Genomic DNA, 14255 nt, shown 5'->3' with positions numbered 1-14255 from the left:
AAGAAAAGAAGAAAGAATGAAAGAGAGGCAAAACGAAAAAAGAAAAAAAACAAAACATCTGGATTCTCAGGTTTTTGTGCGATTTTGTGAAACTGACATAAAAATCGTATTATCTAAGTAATTATTGATTTTTTTTTTTCAAGTGAAGTCAGTGCAAGGGCACAATACTTCACATTATAACCTGATGTAGTTATATGTGTATGAATCTTGTGAATTATGAGGAACAAAATGAAACACTTTAAATTAAATTTCACTAAATTTTATTATTCTCCATTTACTGTACAGTTTAAGAACCCTTACATTCCAGGGCATGACTCACTTGCTTTCTGTGCAAAGATAAGACAAAAACACAAGATTCTATATAAAGATCAGTAATGGAAAACGAAGAGACATAATAACACAGTACCTCTTCCTAATGAATGATGTTTCCATATACTGCCTATAAATATTCCTTTTTTTTTTTCCTAATTTTGTTCACTTTTAGGGTGATGGTTGGTTGCTTTTTGGTTTTTGTTCTTTTTGCAAGATTTCATTCACCAGCTGTGCAAGCTATATATAGCAGTGTTGCTGCTAAGATAACACCTCAGTAAGCACTTTTTTTCCTTTCACATCTTAGCCTGCCTGGTCCATTTTATACTAGAAATAGCTCAGATGCAGCTGTTGAACATGACCAATTAATCTCCAACTCAGACCTTTCTCAGAAATGCAAATTCCTCTTACTGAGAGTTTTCCTGATATTTCGTCAGTGGGTTAGAAATATCGACACTGTCTGAGTGAGAGAGTCAATGGATAGAATGGAAAAGAAATAAAATAGACTAAATATATATAGAGAGAAAAATACTTCCATCAAATACCAAAAATTGAAGCTTGTATTTATGGTTACTAATAGGAGCAATATAAATATAGGTTTTCAGGTCACAAGCCAGAAGGACTTCAGCTTCTGTGGCTTCAGAGTAGATCCACAGGGGCTTGTTTGCAGAAATAATATCTCCCAGTGATTGTTTTCATTGTGGCACTAAGAAATATGCAGGGCCAAGTAGCAAAATAAATAATAATAATAAAAATAATTTTTCTACAGCAGTTTTTTTTTTTTTTTTTAATTATGCAACACAGAGAAATAATCACAGTTTAGAGAAAGCATTTCATAGAAACTAAAGGGTTGGTTTTTATTATTATTTCTTTTTCTGTTTTTAGTGGTTGCTCTATATTACCACAAAAACATAGGCTATGGAGATTCCCTTTTCCCTGGCAGAAGTTAAATTCAACCTCATAACGAGTTCACCGTTTCTAACCCAGCAGCCAGTGTTTGTTTTATCATGGCTTACATGAATATATACAAGATTATGGTTATATCCTAAAACAATAGAGCTACAGGTAAGCCTACAGCTTTTATTTTGAAAAATAAATGCTAAAAATTCCCAAAAGAATTATAGCAAGCATAGATTCTATAGATGTCAGATAATAGTCTATAACTCTCTAAGTAATTAAATATGTTAATCTACTACTTTTAAACTAAAGCATGCAACACTGAAAATGCAGTATATTGACATGAATTCCAAGGACTCTAACTGAAACTACAGGAAAATCACAGCTGATTGAGGGCTTTTTGTTTTCAAGCAAGCTAGCAGCATATGAAATCAAACTTGATTGCTCAGCTTGATGTTCCACTTGTTTTTAATCTGTCAGTGAACAGCTGTATACTTGCAAAATATTGTGATGAAAGTACTTCAGTGATTTATTCAGTGTTACAAAATATAAAATTAAAAAGAAATACTAAAAACAATTGATTTTATGGGATAACAGTGATTTTAAAATCAGAAGTATTTTGAAGAAGATATTGAATATGTCAGAGTTGTTTTAATTCCTGAAGAGATGAATATAATGTTTTTATGGGCTCAATTTGTAAACAGTAGTCTTAGTCTTTGCATGTCACTCTTGATGAATAAGATTGGCAGACCCTTAATCATCTTCCTTGTATTACTTGGTATGAACTGATGTAATAGGAGTCAAACTACCTTCTTTTAATACTGGAAGGTTCTCAATTGTCAGCTTTGCTATTGTTTAGTCACAGACTAATAATCTGTCCGAATATTGGAGTCAATGCACTATAGAGTGGCTTTTCCATTTGCATTCAAAACAAGTAATCTAGACCAGGTATGACAGCAGTTCAGATATGTGAGTGGAATATAATGAGGATATTTTGAGTATTCCATGGAAAATTTCTCTATCTACACATTTTAAACAAATTCCATCCACCTCCTTTCATTAAAAACACATTATCAAGGCCCTGTCTCAGAGTTGAGTTACTGGTCAATTTCTGAAATGGCTGTATTTCAATAAACTGTTTTTATCTAATTGAAAACGGTTAGGAAAGTTTGTGTTTGTCAAAAGTAAAGAAATTACAGTGTAGAAACATTTTCTTCTCAGGTTGCCTTGTGTTGATGGAATTTGACATTCATCAGGAAACAAGCTTAATGTGAACTGAAGATAACTAGGTAGATTTTTAAAAGATTTTTAAGAGACAGCATGAGAAGAAATCAAAAGAACAAACAAATAAAGTTGATTGAGATTTTATGAGCAGAAGATAAACCAAAAATAAATTATATCAACAATGTGGAGAAAATAAGATGTTTCACTTATGATTTTAAATGTTATTAGATATAAATCACAATAAATGCAAAAGCCTCGGTATATCCTGAATCATTCAGTTCTCTCAAGAGTGTGAAGTGATGAAAAGTGGCAACATATGAACCTTGGTTCTCTGCAGTTTTGTGTTTCAGGCACTCGTTTGTCACTGTCCATGGTGCTTTTCTATAATTTCTGAACGTATTATAAAATGTGAGTTCTGTAACTGCTAGCTAGAAACAGTCACTCACATTTCTAGTAATATATTATGACATTGATCTTCAAATACATAATTTACTCTTATCACAATATGTCATTCCCTTACTCTTAATTCTTTTCATGACAAGCATACTTTTAGACATGGCATGAATCTATACATTCAAAACACTGACTCTTCACAGAAATGTCTTCAGTATCATACAAGGCAACATTTTCAACGTGAGATCTTTTACTTGGAAGAATAAAAAGTAAATGTGTGATTATGATGTTTAAATAATGTAGTATATCACTCCTAACCAAGAATCAGATGCATTTGTAGTAGAATGCAAGAACAGGGGAAACATCAGATTTAGGTAAATTGTGAACGAAAATTAAGATTTCCACCATGGAAAGCAATTAAAAAAGAAAATCTCAAGCTGACAATAGAATAGGGTAAGACAACAGAAGTATAATAGAACAATGAAAAAAGAAGCTGCCTCCTGTTTCTTTTTTTTTTTCTTTTGTAGCACTAATCGCATTCTCTCTTCATGTGGATTACCTGCTGACACTAATTCTCACCACTATTTTTTTTTATCAGACATTTCTGTCCGTTTTGTCTTCCTACTTTTCTCCTCTGGCTATTTTACTCAGACAGTTCTTCATTAGGATTTCTTGCCATGTGGTAAGCATGGGAAAAATATACTTACATAATCTTTAACTTTGGATATGTTATTTGCATACTCTAGTCATCATTCTCACATTAATGAAGCAGGCACAAATTAAAGGTAGTATTCAGAAAGTCTCAGGGTGAAATAGGTATATATATTTTTTTAAGGGTGGCAGGTACACTTGTACTCTTGGCAATGCTTTCTTCCTTGTTATCAGGATGACTATTCAAGCAGTTTTCATCTGAGTGACTGAGTTCCTTCAAGCACTGTAAAAAAGAGACTGAAATCTTACACCTGATGAACATTCCCAGTCAGATAATAAGACTTCATTATGAGCTTGTACTGATTTATCCAGCCTACAAACAAGTTTGCTTGTGTACATGACCATAAGGGATTGGTCACGTATACATTTTTGCTATCAAAAATCTCTTATAACTTGACTCTGAATTAGAAGCCCTTTAATTGTCTTCCAAAGATTTATCATATGGATTTGCTGGCTCACAATTTTATACCTTTTATGATCCTCACTGTCTTCTTCACTGAGCACTTGTTTTTCATACAAGCCTAATTTCAAGGTTTTTGTCATGTGGATGCCAATCTTACTGGCATTATGTTCTCTTTTAGTTTTTTAGGAATAAGCAGTTCAGAATGTGAAACATTTAGAGGCTTAAGTTTAGCTAGATGACACATTTGTAAGATCTACTTTCCCTTTGAAACAACTCAATTTTTATTAGATTTCATGAAGTGTTTGGAGCAATTTATGTCCTACGTAACACAGCTGGATAGTACTTAGAAAATCAGAAGATAAATGGAACTGGTTATAAACACTGCAAGTTACATTCTGACTTAAAATAAATCTCTCTAATAATTCAGTTATTAAAATCTGGTAACCTTTCAAATGTCTACAAAGACTCTTAAAACAGTAGGCACTTTGAAAGCATTAGGGTGTTTAAAAATTTCATTTTGCCTTTCCTTACTGTATACTAGGTCTCCAATAATCTGTGAAAATCAATCCAATCATGACTTCAAAGCTCTTTGGAAATGACATTGTATATTCTTGATTTGAATAGTTATAAAAAACAAGGAATGTTGGTCTTTTGTGTTTTGTGAGATTAGAATAATTCGGAATTTATGAGTACTTAACGCTGCATCGGACTATACTGCTCTGAATGCTATGTAATTCTGACATGAATCAAACAGTGAAGTGTAGCATTAATAAAATTGTGGAGTTGTATTTTCCATTATATATTGCTGTGTTGAGTCTCAGAGCTTCTAATTACAGAAACTGTATAAAGGCTCTGGTTTTGTTTTTGCTTTTCCTTCTATTTAATCTTGTAAACCTCTTTGTTTGGAAGAAGAAAAAAATCTGCTAAGTAAACTGAAAGTCCCTAGGTATTTTTAAAAGGCTAGGAAGGCCAGTTGGAAAGTTCTGAGTAACTGCAGTTTCCTAAGTATCAATATCAAAAGGGTCAAAGCACATAAAGAAAGCTGTTTGCTAAGCATTTTATGCTTGTGTGAGACATTCATAAGACAGACTTATCTGACATGTTTGGCACCAACAGTGGAAGTGTGAAGGTTGGTGAAGAATGTGTATGACAAAGCCTTTACATATTTTATCTCCATGTCTTTACAAGGAAACGGACTTTGTGTGTTGTGGATATTATGAAGGCTGCTCCAAAACTAGTGTCTCCTATTTTATTATGTTCGCCTACGACATGAGAGGCAGATTTTGGTGGTATGGCAGTAAAGAGTGAACCTTTCTGCCAATATTTACATTATGTATGTATTATGTAATGTATTACATTACGTTTTCCTGCCATGTGATGGATAGCAGCAGAGGGGCAGTCTGACAAAATGGCATCTGATATGGAAAGCAAAGGTGTGTAACTGAATTCCTCCATGCATAAAAAATTGCACCCCCTTGACATTCACTGACACTTCCTGAATGTTTATGGAGACCAAACAGTGATGTGAGCATAGTGAAGCAGTAGGAGGTGGGTTTCAGCAGTAGTGACAGTGATAGTGGGTCATCTCAGCTGGTGCAGATTTTTACAAGCATAGCATGCAGGCTCTTGTTCATTGCTTGCAAAAATTTATAGTTAATGGTGAGTGATGCCTATTCTAAAAAATAGTGTTTTGTAGCTGAGAATTTACTCTGTCAAATGGTGCTATTGTGTGCTCCTTGTAGATTTTGTAGTTTCCATGGAAATATATAGGAGGTATCACTTTTGGAGTGACCTACTTAATAATGTTGAAAAAATTCTTACTTTTGTGTTACCAATTTCTTCTCATAGACAAGAAACTTACTGTAACTCAGCAAAGTAGTAATATTATTAAGGTCTGACATTTCCTATTCTATAGCTGTTTTTTTTTTTATTCAGTGGAAATAAGGCTTTTACTAATCAGAAGGCAACCCACACAGGTCATTTATAATTCTATTTAAAAACTGTCAGAGGAGGAAAAAATGCATCACTATTTGTTGTTTATGACAGTGAGAAGAATGGGTTAAGGGGTGGCAAGCAGAACTGTACAGAAGGACAGACACAGTGAAAAAACAAACAAACAACAACAACAAATGTTCACCCTGCACTGAAGGTGAAATACTGCATTTCAGTCATAATTGAGCAAAGTTAATAAAATTTTGCTTTAAGTGTGAATGGATTCTTGCTCAAAATCAGAGGATCAGACAAATTTTCTTATCCTCTAGAAGTTGTAAAAGAATTACTAGATAGTTTAATATGCAGTGCCTCTGATTAGAAGAATGATCTGTATCTTTTATGTTTTACTGAAATATTTCTGTTGATTTTAATATTGGAAGTAAGGAGAGTATTTGATATTTTATGTTCAAAGTGACATTATAATATCTTATCTGAATTCTAGGGAGATGTGTGCTAACCATTTATTTCATTCACAGTATTCATAGTACATATGCCTATGTTTGACAAGAAAAATATCTTCCTACTGAACAATAAGACATAATATAATACTTTTGATATTTTGTTGTATATTCTTTGACCTTTGAAAATCATGCAGTCTGTTTTCTAACTCAGCAGATGTCCTTGTAGAACAAAACAAACAAGACAAATATATTTTGTTCAACTTAATCTGTGTTTCTGTTGTAGAGCTTAAATTGTTTCATACCCAGAGCCAGAGGTGTTATTAAGATTTCTTATATCTTCCCTCTACTACACTACAAATCAGATCCTCAATTTTTAGAAAAACAAAGATTCACAAATATGTTTAAAAAGGAAATGAACATCCAAACACAATAAAAACATACTTAAATCAAGAGTTAGTTTTTTATCTCCTACTAAAAATGTAAAATTGTGGGGGGAGTAGAAAGTGACTTATGAAATAATAATATGTCAATTTTAAAATATTATTTTTAGACAATTTCTTGTTCCTTGGTTAGGAAGGATGTCCCTTACAGTGTTGGCAAAATAAAGATGCTTGTTTAGCAAAACAGAATAATAGCAAAACTTTAAACACTGTATCTGCTTTACCTCTTTACTGTGAAAGGGCTTAGAAGATGGCTAATTTCCAAGAGACCCTTAAGCAAAACATAAATGAGCAAGAACCTGAGTAATGAACAATCTTGAATTGCAAAATTTTATTTCAGGATTGTCCTTGTTACAGTAGGAGAGAGAAAAGGGCTGTTATGCAGAAGTTCGATGAAAACTCACTGCAGCATTTCATTCATAGTAAACTTTACCATGCATGGGTAAATGTTCAGCCTAGTTACATCTCTTATATCTACTATAGAAGTCTCATTATTTCCTTCTGTTCCACCATCTGTCTCTGCCCATCTGTGTTCTCTTATGGTTGGCCTGTAAGTTCTTTGGGGTAGAATTTGTTTTTAATTTCATTTTAAAGCATCTAATTAAGGAGATTCTGGTTTGAAACTAGGAATTGTAAGCAAAATAATAGAAAATGTCTCATAATAGAGCTTGCATGTGTAAGAAACTGTATTAATTATGAGTTATATTCACTAGAATACCTCAAGATTTCAAATTACATGGACATGGAAGTGTGAGGCATTCTCTTAAACCATAATATTTGGTACCTGGCTAACCTGTGTGTCAATTCCCTTTATTTTTCCTCATGTCAAAAGTGCACAGTGAGTTTGATCTGTAAGTCTTTTCTGGACTTTCTTATATGCAGCATGCTGGTCAGAATGTGTTTCCAATTGGTTGTCAGTGAATTACAATTCCTTTATTATTACTTTTTTTTGTTGTGCGAATGTATGTATTCTAGTCTCTGTCTTTGGATTTCAGCTTGAGTCTTTCTTGTTTTGGGATTATTCACTGCCCTGAAAAATTTTAAAACCATCCAAGCAGCACTCTCCACATCCGTCAAAATAATCTCATTTAAGGAAAAGATGATATGATGAGAGATGAGATGATAGATGATGAGGTGATGATGAGAGATAAACTGCATGGGCAACATTTTCCTGGTACTGAGATAATCATAGCAGCTGTGAAATAGTGTGTCACCTCCAGTGGTGCAGATTTTTACAAGCACAGCATGCAGGCTCGTTTTTTTGATGGAAAAATGCATTGTTAATGGTGGTGCTTGGAGAATTTGCTCTATCAAATAGTGTTATTGTGTTCTTTGTAGTTGTAGTTTCCATGGAAATAGGTGGCATTAATTTTGGAGTAATCTACATATATTACGTGCCTCAGCCCTTACTGTCTAGTGCTGTTGACATTTAGCAATTATTAATGGTAATCTTCTCATTGCTATAGTCTTGCAACTATTGATATAACTTTGTCAGTTATGTAAGAATAATTATGTTTATTATTTCGGTAACACAATAATTTTTACATAAGCTTTTGAACTTGACTTGATGAAATATACTGAAATATGTCTTGTCACATCTCTGGGAAATTCTGATATATATTTCTAAATGTACAAACTGGAGATAGTCCTGCATAAACATAGGATGGATCTTGTCTCCACAGTGGAGTTACTTCCTTCCATAATGCACGTTGGAGTACTGATCCCCTGATACTGCAATGTATCTTCCTACTCTATTTTCCTGTGCACCCTGGCTTTCCTTCCAATGGAAGCCATTATATACCTGGTGGCAGTTCACACTCAGCTTTTCTTCAATAAACTGTTAAAATGAGTGAATAATTCAGACAGCAGGGTTTCAGCTCACATGGATTTCTTGAAACTTTGTATGCAGAACTTGAGCTACCTTTCTCTCATTTGCCTTGGAAAACTTTGAGAGACTTGGGTTTTACAAAAATAAATAATATCACTAACCAAGAAACTTTCTTAACCAGCCATTGCTTTAACCAGGGAACATAACACCTGAGCCATCCTGAGAAAAGACAGTGGTAATTGCCGAAGAAGATTGAAAAGAAAAATCTTGCTAGTCTCCTTTAAGATTTCAATAAAAATTTGATTAGAACATGAATAAAAATATGTAATATAATAATAATAAAAGTTTGGGCCACAGAAGTGGATTATAGCCAGTAACCAGTTTAGTATTCATCTAAAAGATAAATAAAGAAATCTAGGGATACACCAGAAGGCCCCATGCGGAGCTGACGCATTGTTGTACTGAAGACAGCACTGTTAGTAGTGGAAAACTTACAACTCATTGTGTAAGTCTTTTGTCACTGCTGCATATATTATTTTAATATTTAAGACAAAGACACATAATAGTCTGAGGTATTCCCTTTTATTCTCATACAGTTTAATGTGGGTTTTTAGAATGCATATGGGAGCTTATTTCCTTTTCTAAGACTTCTGTTTTTTCATAAGCATGTAAGAATCAGTTTTTAGTCTCACAAAGAGTTCATCTGCGAAAAAAAAAAAAAGTTAAGTAGTATTTACATTCACTGTGGTGAAATTTTAAATAATTTTGATGAAATGTTATCACTTATTTATTATTCTGAACAGCACTTAAGAACAAATGAAAAATCATATTTGATACTGCAAGATTTGCAAAGTTGCATATTACGTTCCTATCCATTGGACTGTTTCTTTAAGAAAAAATAGTTGGATAGAAATAACCTCGTTAAAGAAAAGCTTAATGATGCCCTTCTGTGCCTTTGGTATCAGCTGCTATTAGAGGAGGGGGTTCTGGATCCAGCTGAAGAGTATTATGAAAAGGAGGTTCCTGTGGAGAAGGGAATAAACTTAAGGGAAGAGGGAGGAAAGCTTACCGGATGTCTGATTTGGATTTTGATCTTTGGTTCAGGGAAGGTGAGCTACATGGACTGATGCTGTTCATTGCCAAAACATAAGCAAATTCAAACGTTTTTGGCAGTTGAGGAATAATAGAGTGGTGTTTCTGGTAGAAATATTAAGCCCAGTGTGTCAGCTATGGTTTGGAGAGCTTTGTGGCTGACATGGGTACCGGCATTTCCAGATGCTTCTCAGATCAGAGTGTGGCTTTTTTCTGATTATGGAGTTGCTGTGCCCATCTTGTTCTTCTGGATATGATCATCAGCTGCAGATGTGAAGGTGTATGACCTATCTTCTAGAAACATCAGGTACTCTTCCTACAATTTATTGAGGCCTTCTTCTAAATCAGAGACTTTTGAGGCAAATCTAATAGTAATTTAGGAAAATGTTGTATCAATTTTGATCTCAATTTTTAATTTTATTTTTTTTAGTTATACACGGTTGATTTTCCATTTTTTTTTTTTTTGGAGGAATGTAAAAAATGTTTTAAAAATATGATTTATTTATTACTTTGTCAGATTTCTACACTAACTATGAGGGAGGAAACAGCTATTTCTCAATTTTAACAGCTTGAGCAATCCTTTTGCATCTTGGCTCGTGCAGGAATAATTATGAAGTTAACATGAAATTGTGGAGGGACTGTTTTTTAAAGGATTCATATAATTTAATTACAACAGCAGCTCCCCTACTATTTCCTTACTACTTTGAGAGCTGCAAAATAACAAAATAAATTTGGGAGGCACAGTGAGAGTAAAGGATATCATAAATAGATAGATAGAGGAGATATGCCTAGGAGACATCAAGAAACCTGTTAAATAAATCTGATCTTGTTTGCCACTAAACTTAAACACTTTTTTTTGGACATAAATATACCTTTTTATGCCAGAATTTACTGAAGGGGAAAAGGAGGCAACCAGAGATGGTGGTGAAAAGCGAAAGGAAAGAGAGTTCTGTATCTAGAATTGCAAAGATGACAAAACTAACTTGAGAACAAATGCAGGAGTGCAGTCTGAATTCACTGCCTTTCATAGTTGCTGGTTGACCTCAGTACTCAGAAGAACACAAAGCAACATGGAACTGGCACATTCTTTTCAGTGAAAAAGTGAGATAAATTTAATTGTTAGTGAGCAGGGTTGGAAGAAGTAAAGAGATGGGCATGTTTCAGATTCTAGGTGCCTTTAAAAGCAAAGCTGAAGGACCTATCGAGAACATGCAATTCAGATGTACGTAAATGTTAAACATTTGGTACATATCATGCAATATCTGATAAAAAAATGCTTGCTGCAAAATGAGATTTTAGACTGGTTTCTGTCTATTCAGGCAGTTACTCTGATGGAACACTTGCTGATGATTCCTCTAGCTACTTTCTAAACTAACAAATTTCAAGGTTTGTTCTTTGGTTCAAGTAGTTGTGTCCTCTCTGTTTTAAATATGTCTATGGAAGGAAATTATAACCAATTTATCTGAAAATTTAGTTTATATCGATCTACAAATCAATTAAATTATACTCTTGTGTTACACTACAAATCAATTAAATTATACTCTTTTGTATTTGTATTGCTTCAATAAATACTTCACTAATGTATCTTGGCTGCTCATTAACTCATCTGCTGCTGATATCACACATTAGTCTCAAAACAGAGTATTATACAGCTAAAGTTTAACAATGCTGACGTTCATGAACCATAGATATACAGTTTCAGGGTAACTTTCCTTCAATGGATGAATGTAATTCTCATTTTTACAGATAGAATTTATAGTTTTAAAGAAGAGATGAGGTAGATTTTTGAGATAAAAAATGACTGTAGAACTTGTGGATGGCTATCACTGTTGAAAGGTCATCCAGTCATTCAACACAGTTAACATCACGTAACTGCCAAAATCAAGCTTAAGAGCCTGTGATCCTGAGCCACCTGCTAAAGGACTTGGACCTTTGAGACTACAGTTAGAGACTCAGGAGCTCATCAGAATGTACTCGATTGTTATCTCCAGTTACTTGAAAACTCTAAGATCTCTAACAGTCAAAATAAATTGCACCAAAATGTTTGCATTACCTAGCCAAACCCCTTGAGGAAGGCACTGTTAAAGAGAAAGGATGGCTGCAGTATGGCTAAACAGTGGCTTAGGAGAAGAGCTTCCAATAAATCTTTCTTTACCTTTCCGCTTTAAAAGTATTTTTGAAGTAATTATGTTCTGTTGTAACAGCAAAAAAGCAGGCGTATTCTGTGGAAATTGCTTACTGCTCTGTTTATACCTATCTTTCTTCTATATTTGGCATTGTCTTCTACTTTAGCCGTGCTGAATGTGCTCACTTCTCTCATCCTAAGGTTGCAAACTCTGTCATAGAACAATTCCTCTGTAGTTGCACGCTCCAAATTTAATTACTTGAATTATGCTCCAGAGGCCACAGCAGTTCAAGCATGTTTGAAAGAAGTGCTGTAACCTTGACACAAAAAGTTTGGTTTTGTTTATTTTTTCATAAAACATTTTGGAAAATTAAATTCAGTGTAGTTTCTCATGTACAACTTCCGGAAGGGAAACTTAGCTTTTTTTTTTTTTAATCTTGATTCTTCTAGGAAATGTGGTACATATAATTGATTGGTCATCTATTGTGACTTTTTTCCTGTCAGGCAAGAACTGAGAACTGAGACTCAGTGGATAAAGGTCCCTGGGACAATTGAGAACCAACTTGACAGAGGGTCAAAATAAATCTTCGTGCAGGAGCATAGAGCTGTTCCAAGCAGCCTTCTATGGACATTGCCTTTATCCTATTTTTTGATAGGGTGGTTTCCACAGTTACCAGCTCTTCTGTATGAGGTTTCTATGCTGTCTCCTATCTATTACTGAACATAGCTCTTCCATTAGCTAAATGCTACAATCCCTGTCATGGAGAATATCACAAAGAGCAAGAATTTGGCAAAGGTTTTCTTTGAGTTATTATTATTTGTAGCTACTCTGTACAGAAGGTGCTTGTTTAGCATGATGTCTTACTGTCTGGGACTGTGAAATAAAATCAGTATAAAAGTTTTGACCATTAGCGATGACTTCAGTTACATCAGAATGCCTAAGCTGAATTAGTAAAATGTTGCTTTGTTGTTTTTTTTTTTCTATGTCTCCAAGTAGCCAGAGTATACACACAGTCAGTCATGCATTGAGCAGTCATCCTCAAGATTAGGTTCTGTAATAAACATCATCTTGTTTAGTGATTATCTTAGCCCAGGGAATTGAAATTTGTGGTTTGCACAAAAGAAACATACTTTTATACTGTAGGAATTTCCCAGTAAGGTTATAATATAAAAAGTGGGAAGCTTTTTATGAGATAAGCATTCAAAATGTAAAAAGATGAATATAAGGACCATATGTATGATGGTGTATGTGTGGGACCTATAACAAAAAAAATCTGAAAGTTGTTCTTATGTGTCAAAAATACAGTTTTCACATAAAGAATATTTTTAAATGGGTATTTTTCATATTAAAAATGATTGAACTAGTGTTTTCAGCCTGTGGTTGCAAGGGCCCTGTGGTGAGGAGAAGGAGGAGAGAAAGACTTTCACTCAAATTAAGACCTCATCTCTGTCACGTTAGCTGTCAGCAGCTGAATTTTCTCACGAAACAAGGAAGTGTATCCTTCTGTTGTTTTAAACTGGTGCATATGTCTGCCTGCTTATTAGAAGGAATTTCATGCTGAGAATACATGGTGTGAATGCTCATAAAATTCAATGGCTTACTGGACAGAGTAAAGGTGTTAACTTTAACCTACCAGAAGTACTGAATAGTACTAAAATCTTAAACAGCAGAGATAGGCTGTAGTTCTAAGATGATAAATCTGCTGATTTCTATCATAAGATCACCAATGATCTTTCTATATTATCCTATAGAATACTAATTTGGATATTTAAGTTCTAAATAGCATGAATGTAAGATTAAGTTCTTAGAACATTTAAAAAGCAAAGCTTTATGTGTAAAGGCTGTTTTCTGCTGGACTGTCTCAAAGGAGAGTACAAAGCAAATCTGTTCCGCTCTGTATTTTACAAGAGAATTGATCACCTGCAGGTGACTGAAACTACACTTACTTTGTCAGGCCCTAGGTAAATTATTTCTTTTGCCTGTAGTCTTGATTTAGTTTGTTGTGAAATTGTATGTGTTTTTTTCTTCTATTATTTTTATTTACTTTACCCTTAAGTTCTTCCAAAAAAATGGCAAAAAGATCAAAGGCATACTGACAAAAATTGATTATGAACTATGGGACAAAGAATACTTTTCCCACGCCCAAGAACTGTGGACTAAGTTAGTGTAATTTGGTGCATAAATTATATATTTCTGCTCTTTAAAATGCGTAAGTAGGTATGCTAATAGTGCAAAAGAAAAGGCCATCTTTTGTGTATGTGATGAAGAAATTAAAAAAAAAAAAAAACATTAAAAGCATAAAATTGAAATGTAGGTGATGTCTGAAAATATTAACAAAGCCTAAAAGTTAAGTTTTGCAGAAAGTGCCTGCTGCTTTTGTTACAAATTCTTGATATTAATGTCTCAGCAATTATGTATACAGACATAGTACAATATCAT

Source organism: Meleagris gallopavo, chromosome 6, assembly GCF_000146605.3.
Source record: "Meleagris gallopavo isolate NT-WF06-2002-E0010 breed Aviagen turkey brand Nicholas breeding stock chromosome 6, Turkey_5.1, whole genome shotgun sequence".
Taxonomy (NCBI): domain Eukaryota; kingdom Metazoa; phylum Chordata; class Aves; order Galliformes; family Phasianidae; genus Meleagris; species Meleagris gallopavo.
Note: the sequence above shows the minus strand (reverse complement) of the source record.